Below are 17,266 nucleotides of genomic sequence, written 5' to 3'. Positions count from 1 at the left end.
CTCCCAGGGGAGGTGCAGGTCAGGGGAGTGGTCACTCCCCTTTCCTTTGTCCAGTTTCGCGCCAGAGCAGGGGCTAAGGGGACCCTGAACCGGTGTAGACTGGCTTATGCAGAATTGGGCACCTCTGTGCCCAACAAAGCATTTCCAGAGGCTGGGGGAGGCTACTCCTCCCCTGCCTTCACACCATTTTCCAAAGGGAGAGGGTGTCACACCCTCTCTCAGAGGAAGTTCTTTGTTCTGCCATCCTGGGCCAGGCCTGGCTGGACCCCAGGAGGGCAGATGCCTGTCTGAGGGGTTGGCAGCAGCAGCAGCTGCAGTGAAACCCCAGGAAGGGCAGTTTGGCAGTACCAGGGTCTGTGCTACAGACCACTGGGATCATGGGATTGTGCCAACTATGCCAGGATGGCATAGAGGGGGCAATTCCATGATCATAGACATGTTACATGGCCATATTCGGAGTTACCATTGTGAAGCTACATATAGGTAGTGACCTATATGTAGTGCACGCGTGTAATGGTGTCCCCGCACTCACAAAGTTCAGGGAATTGGCTGCCGCATCATTCCGCCACAGCCTCACAGAGCAATCCTTGTCATGAGAGGAAAACAGAAGGCGCAAAACAAAAACATACTCTTAGTTTCTCGATCCATTAAAGGTGTACGGCAGAGTAACGTAGGTCCGGTAATCTGCTCCGACTCAATCGATTGATTACTCTGGAAAGCTGAAAGCATGCTCTCGAACTCAGGTTAACCCCAACAGGGGATGGACCACAGATAAACAAAGACAAGATTCACAGGTGGTTTGAGGACGTTCTTGCAGACCTCTTAAGGTACAGGTATCATGAAAAATAATGGTTCGCATTGGTATCATTCATTATCCTAGTCGAATTAATCAGCAATAACTACTGGGCTAATGAGGTGCTCACCAATTAAATCAAGGAAACGAGAGTGACCTGAAAGCCAACGAATCGTAAGTAATGTGCGTATCTAAGCGAATTTTTAAGATTTTTTGTTAACAATAAATCCCCGCTGTTCAGGTAAAACTTATAGGGCAGGCAAAGGCACGCAAGGACCATGGACTTCAAAATATTTAGGATTGTTTTTTGTTGAAACACACCGTTTGATCTGGTCACTTTTCTTTATGCTGTATATTGTTTTTATATTGCTTACTTGGAACACATTGCACTCTAACATGTTTATGTTGCCATCAAGTTCTATTTATAAAATACAGTGATCTTTACTGAGAGGCATGATGTTTATTTTAGGGCACATACGTCTTGAGGACCAGCCCCCTGTATCCGGTTTTCAGCAGCTACCTCAGCACCAACTGGCTGTCTCTGTCTTAGCACTTGTACCCTCAAAATATCATAATTCTTGTACATTTCTCTGATACTGTCCATGTGGTTCAAAGCCTGGAACAGTGTTTGTGACCTGACTCTTTCTACTTTTGTCTCGATTCTCCCATTCCAACCTCTCTGGCTCCACTCTCTTTGGTCTGACTCTTCTCTCCATACTGACGTCGGCGGGTAAACACAAACGATGTTGCCTGACTCCCCCTGGTAAATACATTCCCTGTAGCCGGACTCCACAGTACCCGGTCCCACTTCATTGGTCATAATCCCAGACACAGTCTGTGTGTGCAGTCCTCAGCACCCTCTCCACGGTCGTTAGAGTATTTCCATTTGTACCCTCTCGTTGGCCACGAAAATCCTACTTAACCTCTTTGTGCCCCCTCCCCCCGGCGTCACTGTTATCCTCAATGTAATCCCAGAGTCGCCAGTATCCCCTTTTTTGGCCACCAGAGTCCCTGATAGTGTCCCCTTTGCCACTACAGCCCCCATTATACACTTACCAAGGCAGTCATGTTCCGAGTATCATCCAGGGTATGAATAGTCATTACTGTCGGGGGGGGGGGGGGGGGGGCGTTTAATCTGCAGTCACCTGATTCCCAAGAAGATCCTGTTCCTGTGCTCCCAGATGCAAAACTCCATTGGTCTTGTTTCTTAGGTACACACGGTTGCTGTGGCCTGAATATTCAGTATATAACCCCTCTGAGGCCCTATTTCCAGTACTTTTGCAGTGAGGACACTATGCCATTATTAGCAGCTCAATGTGCGAGCGGGCATACCCTGAAGTACAAAGTAGATGGCACTGGCTGGGTCAGGGGCAGCTTCCTGGTAAGGGAAAATGGCACAGGAGCTCGTCAGCACTGGATTTGGGACTACCACCCCACTCCAGGCTATTGCAAACGACGTTTCTGGTTCTTCTAGGTATTTGTGTGTCAGCCCCCTCCATTTCCGATGCTGTAGTCCTGGTATGCTCCCCTTGAACTAATTAGACGAACCCACCGGACAGCAAAGATTGGGAGATGAAAAGTTCAGGGCTGGAAGGCGTGTCCGTAAAGGCAAGCAGTAAGGAGGCCACCCTAACTGGATTACTCAGCGCCACTCCCTGGTCACACACTGAAATTTACTGCTTCCTCTAGACTGCAGGCTTACCAGCTGGCTGAAGAGAGAAGCCCGGTAACCATCTACTGTTCCCAGGGGCGTAGCTTCCATTAATGCGGCAGGTGCAGCGGTATCGAGGCCCACAGGCCAGAAGGGCCGACTGTACCCTAATTAGTGTTTTATGTTATAATCTAATCAGCAGCCAAAAGGGACCCATTTCCCTCCTTGCGCTAGGGCCCATGACACACTAGCTGCGCCACGGGCTGCACCAGCAAGGCGGGAACTCGAACTCCACGAGTAAAGGAGTTACCTCTAGGTTCTAACTAATGGGGGTTGGGGCAGAAGTGACACAGGAATCCAATACAGAGCCACGTACCAAGAACCATAGGCCCTACTGCAAGCAGGGGAAACGGGTCAGATATTTCCAGAGACATTATTGGTATGAGTGACCCCCTCGCACAACTGGGCACGGTGATGGACACTACACTGTTGGTTTCACTGGAGGAAAGAGCTTTCATTGGAAAACAACACATTTAGGAGACTTTGAAAAGTTAATCATTTGTCAGACCAATAAGGAAACCGATATATTTTACAGACCACCCTTCCTCTACAAGGCCGGGAGTGTTTGGACAGAGCTGTACAGGTCGGGCAAAAAAACATTTCCTTAGACACCTCGCCATCTCCTTTGGGTCTTGGTGCTATTCGTCTGTAAACTCTCCAATGTGGCTATCAGTCTTTGTGACTAAGAAAAGTCAGTTGATATTAGCCCAAAATGCTGGCGATCTTTAAAATGGTGCACTGGAGGGGTAGGTAGGAGTAATACTTGAAAGCCACAGCACTAAATAATAAATCAAGAGAAAGTGTTCTCGAGTATAAACACCATCCCACTCAATTGGAGAGGCTCGCCATGAAGTGTGTTTACATGTCCACACGCATACGTCATTACCTCCTTCAAACTCGTGTCTTTCACTTCAACTACATTTTTCGTGAAAAATTACCACTGCCCTACAAACGCCCTCTAAATAATTCATGTATTTTAAAAGAAAGTAGAACCAGCACTTCGTCACAAATCCTTCACTTGGGGATACAACACTTAGGTGCGTGCAGACGCGAAGGGCTCTCGGTTGAATGTACATGTATGCAGCGCACAAGCCTTTGACGAGCACACATACTAGGGTCATTATGCACGCGGTGGGTACCCACTCTGGTGAGTATACATGGGGTGGGCTTTGGCAAGTGCATATGGGGTGGTATTTGGCTAGTGTGCATATAGACATACATTTTGGAGCGACCACCATCTCACCTCCTTCATTGCCAAGAAGCAAGCACAACTACACAGTGAACTCAAGTAACAGATAGTGGAACAAACTCATGTTCTCGCCACTTGACATATCTTGCCAAACTCAACATCCAATCAAAGTAATAATTTGTCAGCCGTCCAACTGGCTGTAGCATTTGAAAAGCTCCACTTCTATCAAAACCCCCTAACTAAACACCCACATAAAATGTCTTGGGTCAAAAGAATAAAGAAGATAATAACAGAAACTGCACTTTGTCAACGGAAAAAATAAAACAAGTAGCACAAAACAGCCTCTGATAGCTTAACACCATCTACAAGTTCTCCACACAAAAAAAAAAAGAGTATATTACTTCAACCAGATCCCCAAAGCAAAGTAGCCTACCGATGAAAGCCAAATGCTCCTCACCGAATTTCACAACACAGAGTGCACCATCACAAGGATTCCACAGTCTCAAGCTTTCTGTAACTCCTTTGCAGACATCCCTGCAGCCAAAGGAAACATGCTAGCACTACAATTCACTCACAAGACGCCCACCGAGGCTACATATAAAAACGACATCAACTTAAAGACACCGGATTAGTGCTGCCTTCAGGGACCAATCACTACCTGATTTCTAAGACATGGTAAGGGATAGTGGACCTGTAGGCCCACTACCTGAACCTTACCTGCCACAAATCTTGAAGAACACCCTTCACTCAAAATAAGCAGCTACCCGTTCTACGGCCCTTGCCAACAACTACCTAATATCGAGTACCTTTCTCCGAACCCATAAAATATCTTACATACTATCACTAGGACACAGTTTAGATGTAGCAGACCCGGCCGCTTCAGACAATACTCCAACAGCCAATTCTTAAGAAAACGATCGATCACTGATTTCCTTTGAGAAAAAATACTTTCAGAAAGATGAATTGGTTCTGACCTGGAACAGGCAACAAATCTACTCTTATCTTGATTTGGGATAAGGTGAAGACTACCATGGACAGAAATGGAGTTCTACATTTCTACTAGAGAACTTGTCCACCGCATTCATTCAACACACTCCACCACTAATACATCCTAGGAAGACTGGAGTAACCTGGCATCAAATGATTTATCTTTGACTGGGGCTCCTCTTACCTCTGAAAGCTCCAGCATCATCTTGCTCCATTCAAATCACCAGCTATCAGCACTGAAGCAGGCAGCCCCCAGGGTTAATTAATACCTACCTCACCAAACTCACCAAATCCATCAATATTGTATGCTGGAGATAAGCTAATGACACTTAGATTACCATTAGTTAAACTCATCTACAACAAAGACTGTGACATACGCAGATTGGAAGAATTAGCAATCACGTTGATCGGTCATGCAGAAGTTCCAGGCTACAATTTCCCCGGGCTTGTCAATTTGAATATGTGAAAAGTCTCTGCTTAGTGGCCATACTCTCTCTACACTAACTTCACCACATCCAATAATGTGGCCACAATTTAACAGCGCTCTAACAAGCTTCCCATTGCTAGAAGGTTAGCTTTCAAGTTACCCTGCATCATCTAAAGGCCATAAATGGCAAAGGTCCAGCCCTCATTCTTGTAAAACTGCATAAATGCTCACAAAAATACACCCACTGCTTTAAATTGGTAGCTCAGAGGCCCATCAGTGTAACCTCCTCCTACATACCAGCAGGAAAACTCTGAACTCTCTTCCACCAAAAGACAAAAACAAAATAGAAAATCAACTGGAATTCAGGAAGGCAATAAATGCATGTTTATTCCCAAGATGATCCCAAAACAAGCAGACCACACCATACATTATTACCAGGCAGGGATGGACAGCACAGAACGTATGGGGGCAAGGATCTGAAACTGGAACCAAACATCCAAGGATATTGGGCACAATTGCATGCTTAGCTAATCTCTCACTCTCCTTTGTTTCAGTCCATGCATAAGCGCAGATACACTTTTGAAGCATCTTGTACGACCCTGCTAAATGCACACAACACCAAAAATCTTCCCACATGGGCCACCCACTATTCACATAATTTTCTCTGTCCATAAATTAGCAATTTATTGGCCTAAACGACCCATCTTTTTTCGACACTTCATGCCAACACACAACACAAAAGCACACAACTGATCTTCACAAAGCATAAAAAAATTACTGACATAGTCCATATGGCAAATACTGGCTTCTTCCATCCAACCAACCCCAATGGAAAGCGCACTACCTACTTGCAAATATGATCATGTACATAAATGCAACTACAATACAAAAAGGGTGTGATCTAGTTAGTACATGTGTGTTTAAGTAAACGAGACTCTTGGGAGAATACGAAGTGGGCTGTGAGTGTGAGGGGTGGGCTGCTGCATGTGACTAGCAGATATGATGTGGCCTCTGGTATATCTATGGCTTTGAGGGAGAAAATGAGTCAACTCTGTTTTGTGTGTATAAGGATGTGTGGCTTTTATTGATGAACATGGGGTAGCCTCTGAAATGAGCAAATGTGGCTTTGAAGAGTGAATAAGGGTTTGCCTGCAGATTTGATGTGTGTTAATATGATGCCTCCGACTCCTAAATCAGCTTTTATAAGGGACATTAAGAGGGCTCTGGTGTAAGGACTTGATGAATGTATAAGTGAGTTAGCTTTTACTTGTGAAATGTGGCCCAATAAATGGTGGGCTTGGGTGTATGTACATATGGCCTTGGTAAGTCTGTAAGAGGTGGGGTCTGATGTATGTATATGTGGCCGCAATGAGAGGATCGGAGGTGGGTTCTGCTGTGTGTGTGTGACTTCAGTGAGTGGATATAGGGTTGGGTCTGATTATACTTTATGGGGGAGGTCCCTGGTGAATGAATCCGTAGTTTTAAAGTGGGTATTGGAAAATAAATGTGGGAAAGACTCCATGGTGTATATGGGGCGAGTTCAAAAAAGTATTTGGGTCGAGGTCAGTGGTGCATCTGAGACTGGCTAATGCTACATAGGAGTTATGGTGTATCAGTGGGTTTGTATAGTAGTTTCTGGGCTGTAAATGAGATAGTCTTTAGTTTGAATATATCTAAGGGCGCTATGGTGTGTACAGAATAGACGGTCCTACATTCTGTTGATGTTTGTACTAAGTGGGAGGCTCCGGAATGTAAGTACATAGGCGAGTTCGGATTGTACATGTGGGCTCTCGTGCACATGATGTGCCATAGTATATGTACACATGGCTTTGATCTATACACGGCGGTTCTGGTGCATATATTAAGTGCTCTGGTATGTACATAAAATGATGGCTCTACTTCATATACAAGTGAGGGTGTGTAGTGGCTGCGGTGTGCATATTAGAGGCCCATCTCTCATAAGGACAGTGGGTGCTTTAATCGGTATGAGGAAGTTCTGTGTGTGTATATAAGAGAGGGCTCGAGCTCTGCTGTGTACATTGGTGTTAACATTAGTAAATGTCGGCGCTCTACGTATTAAATGTACGTGGGATACTTTCCGAGGCATATATGGGGGCTCTGTGTGGGTGTACACAGTGGTGGTATCAATATGTATGTAGGAGATGGGTTGTGTGTATGGGCCCTTAGGTGTATATGCGAAGTCTGTTCCACTATACATGGGGGCTCTGGAAGACGCACAACAGGCGACGTGTTTATGAGGGGTGTATTAGTGCTCTCTATATGGTCCGATGTGTATTGTGGTTTTTGGTAAGTGTACAAGGGGGCTCTGTGAATTACTTATATGGTGGGTGTCATGTGTACGAGGTGTCTAAAGGCTGTGTAGGTGAAGAAAAAGCTCTGGTCTACGTTGCTGACGCAGCTGTAGGGGTGCTGTGTCCCTTTCTACCGAGTTTCTCACCTCTTTCCCACGCTTTATACGGCTCTCCCCGGAGACAACGCCTATGCCTCCGCTCGTCCTCGGCTCTTTAGTCCTTAGTTGGTTCGTAGCACACCGAGCAGCTGCGAAACTCTCTGGAGGCGGCCGCTATCCTTCTCCACCAATGACAAGCCGCGCACTGATAAATACAGCCAATGAGGGTGAACTTTCTCTTCTACATCCAGCCTCGCCCTGGGCTGGGCGGGGCCACATTCCAGACTGTTCGCGCTTCCGGGAGCAGAGACCCGCCTATAATTCTTGAGAGAAACTCACAACAACCAATACAACAACAGACAAGCGCCCTGTTGCCCTCAGGCATTTTGTATGACGTTCCGTATCCATGAGAACAGCCACACCTTCCTTCGACCAGAAACCAATCGTGGGAGGCCTGTCATTTGCAAGGTCCTTCCAGTGACAGAAATGACCCACTGTCTGATGTTGCGAGTGTGCAGTATTCAATTTAGTGATATTGTATAATTGTTCTGTATTTGCAGTTAAACACCATTTCATAGCCATGAGCAGACAATAGAGAGATTCGTTAGGAAAGGCGCAGCACCTAGCACCGTTGGGAGTGCTTGGTAGCAAAAGTGAGGCATTGCAGTGTGACCAGAGTGGTTGGCGTTTGGTAATGTACATTATGACCAAAACGGTTTACTGGTGCTGACATCAGTGCTTTAACCACCTCACCGCTAGGGCTTCCATCATCTGGGATAGCTCCTGCTCAATCCTTCATAACTTTTACACAGAAGGTTTCTTTTGCCCCCAACCCTTTGTATATCTTTTTGACCAAGTACATTCCTTGGCATCTGGTGGTCTTTCTACCAGCCCCTGGGACAGACTTGAAGTAAACCATCAATCTCCCTTGCAGAGTAAGCAAAAAGACTAATGCCCCCCCCCTTTGGGGTGGAGGCATTAGGCCCTATGTCTTGGTGGGCCACCTCCACTCCTTTGTTTTTTCAGGTCGAGCCTAGGCAGAGCATGCAGTCTCTTCGAGACATGATCTATTCACTCTGGGCTTTAAGCTGGCTCCATTGTCACTCTCCTATTCTTTCTTCCTGTGTGTTTGTGGCACGCATTTGTAATGCCTCTTTTACTGTGTATCCCTCCCCAAGATCAGGGACCAAGGGCAATATCAGTCCACTAGTTACTAATTTTACATCTGTTTGGAACTTCTTATTTTGTTTGTTTTGAGCTCTTAACATGAGCATTTGTTTCAGCTGCTTGGAGCTCCAACGGCCCTGTAGATGTTGTTTTGTTTGTTTCAAGCTCTTGGCATGAGCACTCGTGTTTCAGTCACTTGGAGCTCCAACGGCCCTGTAAATCTTATGTGTGCCCACTTTCATGTTTTTATGTGAAATACCATCATGGCCACATCAAGAGGCCGCGGCACGTCGGCTGTTTAACGTCCGTCGAGCTTCATGTCATGCTCACATGTGTTAAATTGCTGCGTAATTGGCACATGCACTTAAATCCTAAGTAAACCAACGACTTGTGGAGTTTCTCATTTGTTGGCCAGGCCCACAGGCCTTGTAGCTCTCAGTTGTGAGTCACGCATGCAGAATTCAACATCCCTTTTTTATACTGCATCACACTGTGTGGTTTCCACAGTATACAAGTCTCTGTGGTCGGCAGGGGCTCTTCATTTAAGCTGTTCCAAACCAAGTGCCATGAATTGGCCCCTGCTATCCTGCACGCACAAGTGGTTGGGATGAGGCAACTCAGTGAACAGTTTACATCAGAGTCCTATGTAGCATGGAAAAATCTACAGAAATGCATCTATATACTGATATTCTATATAGCACAAAACGAGCTAGGAAGTGCTGTACTTCACATGGGAGGCTGGGAAGGCATATCAAGTGAGGATTACATAAATACATTTTGCATTTTCAGACACAGGGAGATTAAGTAATGTGTCCATAGTCATACAATGTTTAGCTGATGGATTTAAACTTAGGTCCCCAAGTTCTAAAGTGAGCAGCGTTTCCACTAAGACACACTCTTTCCATCAGCACACCCTGAAAAAAAAAAGCTTGTGGGGAATGCAAGTTGAAATAAAATGTGTGAAATATAAAGCGGGACTGCATCGCAGACAAAGATTACTGGAAGTGTTTTTACAGTCATTGAAGAGGAATCAGTGTTTTGTGCCTTTAAAGTAAAGGATGTGAATTTTGAGTGCACTAGGGTCCTGTTTCAAAGTCAATTTTGTAATTACTGCCGGGCCTGAGATATGACAAGGCCCACCCTATTTAAAGCACTGCATTTAATTGATAACTGTACTAAGTGTAAGTGCTTTAAATGGATGGGTACTGTCTAATACTGAGTAACTCTACTTGTTTATTTTGAAAAGCAGCGTTTTGACACGTGTCAGTCGGAATACAATACCTTTCAGGAGAGTGTGCTGTCACTTCCCCGTAGAAGACAGGTGCCCCAATCATGCTGGCTACTCAGAGCATGCTGTATGTTATTATTTGTTTCCTTTATAAAGGATAAGGGTAACCCATAGATATCGAGGGACCAGTAATGTGTAATATTGTTCCAAAGCAGCCTTGTGATGAGTCGCGGCTTGGGTGACACTGAAGGGGCGAGGTGGCACACGGGGGGAGCGAAGGGGGTTTAATGGGGGGAGGAGGAGGATTAACTTAAAAATAAAAAAATAAAAATTTACCTGTGCCCCACTGACTTCAGAAACGCGCTACTCCTCTTTTCTGCCTGCAGGCACAGGCTCCCAGCCTGCCCTGCGCCAATCCTGACGCTGCTCAGAGCAGCATCAGGATTGGCTGGGAGTACCCAGCCAGGGTGCTCCCAGGCAGACTGGGAGCCTGTGCAGGCTCTCTCCAGCTTGGCAACTGTGTTGCTGGGCTGGAGAGAGCCCTGTGCGCATGTGTGTTTGGCCGGCCCGAGGCAGCCGGCCAAACATACATGCGCTCTGAGGGGGAGTGCTGAGCACTCCCCCTCATTTCTCATCTCCCCTGTGGCCCCACCCCTTTCCCCCCAAAACAATAATAAACAAAGTTTATTATAATTTTTGTGGAAAATGTTTGCAGCTGCCGCTCCTGGCGGGGGGGGCAACGCTCTCCACCCTTATGGAGGAGCCACCCCTCCTTGTGATCAGTTTGGCATTCTGCGGCAGATTATTCTTAAACATGGTCTGATCAACCCACCTGGTTAAGCATGGCACCCTAGCTGAGCGTGACTGTACGCCGGCACAATTCACCTCTCTAAATGACTGCATCAGTCACAGGTCACAATTGGATTTATTTTGTGATTATTGTGGCTATTCAGTTTAGCGCTCACTTTTTATCTGCCTTGAAGCGGCTGCGGTTGTTTATTAACCAGCCTTCTTGATGCAGGTTGCTTTTGCAAGGATACCCTGTTTGTGGGCCCTTTTATCACATGGACAGCTTATTCTTGTGTACTATTGTGTATAAAATTCTTGGGCAAAATTTCCTAAAGTTCTGATGATCTTTTGATTCTTTAAGGATCAAAACATCGTTGACTCTGTGTCTTGACACTATTGTATTGTTTATTGCATTAAGGGCATAAGTGCTGCTTCAAATGAGCGGCATGTTGATGTGTGTGCACTGATCTGTTGGATTGGGCCCGTGGTTGGCAGTGTGAAAGTCTTGTGTGTGGTGCATGAGTGGTATGTGAATGGACTATAAAGTGGTTGGTGCCTTGACGCAGCTTTATAGATCACCTTCAGTATTCTTTGTTTCATTATTGAGATACTTTGATAAGTATTTGGGCTTTGAAGCTAGCATTTCAGGAGGTGCTAAAACAAACCAGTGTAAGTAGTGGATTAACTTTACAAAAATTAATACCAGATATATATCTGTAGCATTAAGGACAGTCTGCAGCAATGGTAACAGAGTATCATTACAATGAAGATAATGGTTTGGCGGCCCAATATATATGTGGACAGAGCATCCGTGATGTAACCGTGGGAAAGATTACTCCATCACTGTATGGTTTCACCCCTCCCATGTCCCAACTGAGTAAGGGTCATCTGCGGCTAACCTCGTGTCCGCCCACCTAATTTAGAATTACAGACATACAGTTAAGTTTTCACTGCCTGTCACCACCTAGAAAACCATAGTGGTAAGGGGCAGTGATAACTGTCTGGTGCCCCCCCCCCCCAGCCCGGAAGATAACTCCAATGGTGAAAGGGGCCTTTTTTTTCAAAAATAAAATCCGGCTTCAAGATTTTATTAAAAAAAAAAAATGATGGACTGCTCCTTCATGTTGATGAAGTAGTGCGTCAAACGTAAAAAGGCATTGACAGGAACCGCCATTTCGGCGGCTCCTGTCAACGTTTATGAATTGACCAACAGCTTAGAGGTCATTTCTAAATTTGGCAGCTGAAGTAGTCTCAGCATGGCAGACATGAAGTCCTTCGCCAGGGCGACGGTGCTTTCTTTGTCAGGCAAAATATTAATATGGCCTTTACTAAGAACTCCAAATTTTGGGTTTTTTTTCAACGTGGGTAGCTGTTTTGGGCCCTAGCTCAGCCAGCACCTAGGCAAAACTGCACACTTTTGAAAACAAGTCCAGGGGTGCATGACTTGCGTGGCTCTCACCAGGCAATTTTATCCAGAAGAACTTGCAAATGTCAAACTTTGGTAAGGAACAAACATTTTCCTCACATTTCTGTGATGAAATGAAATTTGAAATTTGCAAGGGATTCTGGGTAAAAAAAAAAAACGTGGGAGTTATGCATATTACCTTACCCTGGATATCCCTAGGTGTTCAGTTTTACAAAATATACAGGTTTGCTAAGTTTCCCTAGGTGCCGATTGAGCTAGTGTCCAAAATCTAGGGCTACCCACATTGGGGGAAAAGGATTTATTTTCAGTGGAAAAATGTGATGTGTCCATGTTGTGTTTTGGTTCACTTCCTGTCGCAGGCACCAAGCCTACCCGCAAAAGTGAGGTTCCATTTTTGTTGGATGACTATTGGAAGCATATAATAGTGGGACATTTGTTATTACCAATTAGATTTCACTGCATTTGTGACTTTCAACTGTAAGCCAGTGTATTTGAAAAAAGACATTTTGAAAAATACCCTCTAAATCATACACTAGTACAGGTACTCACAAATGCAGATGTGTACAAATAACCACTGCTCCTAAATTCCATCATGTGCCTATTTCAGAAATACATATATTTCCTTGAAACCCATTTTTCACTCTACGTATTTCGCTAGATGAATTCGTCTATACTCGGTACTCAATGAAAAAACATTGTACGGTGCAGCTCAGTTGTTGGCTTTGGGTACCTTGGGTTCTTGGGGAACCTACAAACCCTATATATCCCCACAACCAGTAGGGTCTAGCAGATGTAATGGTATGTTGCTTTTGTCAATCAGTCATTGTGACAAAAAGTTACAGATGAAAATGTTGTCACAAATGGATGTTTTTTCCTACTCATTTTCAATATTCCTTTAAATTCATCAGTTATTTTCCTTTGGAAAACCTTTTGGGGTTTACACATATAACCCCTTGCTAAATTTGGAGATTTCTTTATTGGGGGTTTCACACTGGTTTCCACCAAAAACTCGAAGTAGGCTGAGAATACGAAAAACAGGAAAAATGGGCTACCTCTTTGAGAAATGCCAAAACTGTGGTACAAATTAGTTTTTTTGATTCAGTTCTGCATGTTCCTGATAGCTGGGAAGATGGTGACTTTAGTACAGCAAACCATTTGTTCAATCAATCAATCAGGTGTTGCAAAACTCAGCAAACCACCCGACAGGATTTCCAGGCGCTTGCAGTGAAAACCAGAGAAAAGCAAGGAGAAGACACACAAAAAGCAAGGAGAAAGTAGTGAAAACTAAGGAAAAGCAAAGAGAAGGCACACAGAAAATTGGTGGAAAAAGCAAGGAGAAAACAGTGAGAAGGCACACAAAAAACTGGATAAAAAGCAAGGTGAAAGCAGTGAAAAATGGGGAAAAGCAAGGAGAAGGCACACAAAAACAGAGGAAAAAGCAAAACAAAACTGTGAGAATGAAGGCAAAGCAAGGAGATTGTACACAAAAAATGGGGGAAGAGCAAGGAAAAAGCAGTGAGAACAAGGGAAAAGCAAGGAGAAGGCACACAAAAAACAGGGGAAAGGCTGGGAGAAACAAGTGAAAACGACACAAATGCAAAAAAGCACTCAAAAAATGGGGGGAGGGGGAAGCAAGGCGAAAGCAGTGAAAACGAGGGAAAAACAAGGAGAAGACACATCAAAAACGGTGGAGAAATCAAGAAGAAAGCAATGAGAGTGATGGAAAAGAAAGGAGAAGGCACTAAAAAAAATGGAAAAAACAAGGAAAGAAGAGGAACAAGAGTGATGCAGCAGCACTAGGAGAGCTGGGGCCTCCTCAATGGGGTCATGCTGCGGCCTCCATTAAGTAGGCCCTGCGAGGAGGGAGGTGTCGTGGGAGGCAGTGAGCAGAGCTAAGTGGGAGGCAGGAAATAACAGGCAGTATGCAGGAGTGGCAGTGCGGGAAAAAGCAAGGAGAAAGAAGTGAAAATGAGGGAAAAGCAAGAAGGCCACAAAAATGGGTGAAAAAGTAAGGGGAAAGCAGTCAGAATGAGGGAAAAGCAAGAAGAAGGCATATAAAATGGGGGTAAAGTAGGGAGAAAGCAGTGAAAATGAGGGAAAAGCATGGAGAGGGCACACAAAAAAACGGGGGAAGAGCAAGGAGAGAGCAGTGAGAACAAGAAAAAATCAAATAGAGGGCCCACAAAATAATGGGGGAAAAAGAAAGGAGAAAGCAATGAAACAAGGAAACAAGGAAAAAACAAGGAGAGTGCACACACAAAGGGGAAAGAGAAGGAGAAAGAAGTGAAAATGAGGGAAAAGCAAGGAGCAGGCACACAAAAAATGGGAAAAGGCAAGGAGAAAGCAGTGAAAATTAGAGAAAAGCAAGGAGAGTTCACACAAAAATAAGGGGAAAAGCAAGGAGAAAGCAGTGAGAATGAGGAAAAAGCAAACAGATGGCACTCAAAAAACAGGGAAAAGGCACGGAGAAGACAGGTGAAAGGGGAGAGCTGGGCCTGGGACCTTTGTTGATGCCAATTTTGGGAAAACCTTTATCTGGAGCACTTTTTTCCTATTCAACATTTTGCTACATTTTGCCTATTTTCTCTGTCCTGTCCAGTGTAATCAACAAACCTTGGATACCTTAGGGGCCATATGTACGAAGCCTTTTTCTGGTTGCAAATGGCCCGATTTGCAGAATTGGGCCGTGTGAAACCAGAAAAAATAATTTTTGGATGTATCAAACCCAATTTTGAGAATCAGTAATTTGGGGCCAGAGGTACGAAGCTTTTATCTGTTCACAAACAGCCAGATTTGCAGAATCGGGCCAGTTGCAAGCAGAAAAAAGCATTTTTGAATGTACAAAACCCTATTTTGTGATTTGGTAATCTGTTACTGAATCGCAAAATGGGTAGCAATTCGGTATTAGGAAGGGGCGCTCCAAGGGCGTCCCTTCCTAAGAGGGAGTCCCACTGGTATGTAGGAATGTTCTGCGACCACTAATTCAGTCGCGAAACATTCTGAGTTACCACTAACTTCAAGTTGATGGTAAGCCATTCGAAAACAGAATAGGGGTGCAAAAAAACGTTAAGAGCAGGCAGTGGTCCACAGACCACTGCCTACTCTTCAAAAATGAAAATAAACTTTTAATTTTTCTTTTTGTAATGCGTTTTCCTTTAAGGAAAACGGGCTGCATTACAAACAAAATTGCTTTATTGAAAAAGCAATCACAGACATTGTGGTGTGCTGACCCCACCAGGCCACCATCCCTGTGATTGTAGCCAGTCACAATGGGCCGCAAATAGTTACCAGCCTCATGTATATTGATGAGTCAGGTCTATTTGCGACCCACTGCGAATCACTAAATGTATCTGAGATACATTAGTACATCACAGTTTGTGAGTACCTAATTGCGAATAGCAAAGATTCACAATAAGGAAATCGCAAACTGGATTCTTTGTACATCAGGCCCCTATTACCGAATCGCAAAACGGGTTAGCACTTCGGTATTAGGAAGGGGAGTCTCAAGGGCATCCCTTCCTAATAGCGACTCGCAGTGGTATGTATGAATGTTTTGCGATGGAAATACGGTCGCAAAACATTCACTTTTTACCACCAATTTCAATTTGGTGGTAACCCATTCACAAACGTGAAGGGATCCCTAAGAGCCCCCTTCCCCTTTGTGAATGCATGCAATTTTTTTTCTCAAGTGTAGGCAATGGCCCGGGGACCAGAGCCTACTCTTAAAAAATGAAACTGAAATGTTTCATTTTTCTTTATGAAACACATCCTTTTTTCCTTAAAATGGGCTGCATTTAAAAAAAAATTCTTTATTCAAAAGAAAAAACAGGAATGGGGGTCTGCGGTCCAGAGCAGGCCACCATCCCTATGTTTTAGTGGGTCACAATTTGCAACCTAACTCATGAATATTAATGAGGTAGGTCAATTGTGACCCAGTGGGAATTGCAAACAGTGTAAAGCACACTGTAGTACACAGCTGTTTGCTATTTTCTAATTGTGAATCGCAAAGATTCTCAATTAGGTAATTGCAAAAACAAAGCTACACCCCTTAGAATCCCCAGGATTTTAGAAAAAAAGGAGACAAATTTGGCATGGATACCTTATGTGGAAAAAAGTTATGGTGCCCTGAGCACAAAAAAACCCAAATAGCCAAAAAAGGGTTCCGCAATGGGGTGGGAAAAGGCCCAGCAGCTAAAGTGTTAAAACAGGCGGCAGTAATTCACACCTGGTCGTCTGTTAAAAATTTGCAGAAACAAAAGCAGTCAACCAGAGATTGGAGGAGGATTCATCACAAGGACAAATCAAGTTTGATTAAATATCCAACTAGCCTAGAGGAAAGCATAGATAGCATCCAATGCAGCTTAGGCAAAATTAGGTCAGAAGCGCCTGTTCTCAAGCATTTTCACAATAGACAGGTATAGTACAGTGGTCATGCCCATTTGAATTGTGACTAAACCTTTCACAGTAGGCTTGGTCAGCTCTCTACTCCCTCTGTTGGCTGCAGCAAAGCTAAAGTACACCTCCCTTACCTTGGTTCCCTCTTCTGGCCTAATAGTGTGTGGGGATGTGGATAATTTAGGGCTGCCTAGGTTATCTTGACATAGCTCAGCCATGGTATCCTAATACCAAAATAACAAGCAAGACAATCAGTAACAACTTCGTGGTTGAGCAATGCTTTCTTATTGCTCCAAATCGAGGCCCAATGGAGGAGCATGGTGAGCCCCACCAGATCAGCCACATAGGACAGTCCCAGTTCCTCAAGTACAAAATAATGTGGGCTACCTAAACCTACTCCCACTGGGCACCTGCAAAAACAATTCTTCTCCTGTTGAAGTCTAGTGCATTCCCAAAAGTCCTCTATTCCTGCACCATAAGTCAGAACATACATTTCTAGGAGGGGTAAAACGAGTTTGCCACCAACTTTTCAAGACACATTATACAAAGCCCCAAGTGAGTGGTTAAAATGAAGGCAGCGATTTGAGATGCAGGGTAAAACACTACTTCTAGAGTCAAATTTCACTCTAAGATAGGGAAAATCAGGAACCCCTTGTAATGAGACTTTCTTTGATGAATATGGATCTCACTTTGATATTTTGTTGCTCGCACACCATATAGTGGGTTTTAGATATATTGTTTTTG

General features: G+C 44.4%; 1 protein-coding gene across 2 annotated transcripts in view; it reads right to left on the bottom strand.

Annotated features, from left to right (window-relative positions):
- Window positions 1–7,698, bottom strand: part of GIPC1 (GIPC PDZ domain containing family member 1) — a 45,543-nt gene extending 37,845 nt beyond the window's left edge. The window contains exon 1 of one of the 2 annotated variants that reach the window (XM_069231701.1): window positions 7,566–7,698. The gene's annotated coding sequence lies outside the window, so the exon portion shown is untranslated. The remainder of the gene's footprint in view (window positions 1–7,565) is intronic. The other variant, XM_069231702.1, reaches the window with a different exon arrangement.
- Window positions 7,699–17,266: the final 9,568 nt, after the last annotated feature.

This window comes from Pleurodeles waltl, chromosome 4_2 (genome assembly GCF_031143425.1).
Source record: "Pleurodeles waltl isolate 20211129_DDA chromosome 4_2, aPleWal1.hap1.20221129, whole genome shotgun sequence".
Taxonomy (NCBI): Eukaryota; Metazoa; Chordata; class Amphibia; order Caudata; family Salamandridae; genus Pleurodeles; species Pleurodeles waltl.
The sequence above is the reverse complement of the archived record's forward strand: the minus strand, read 5'-3'. Positions and strand labels throughout refer to the sequence as shown.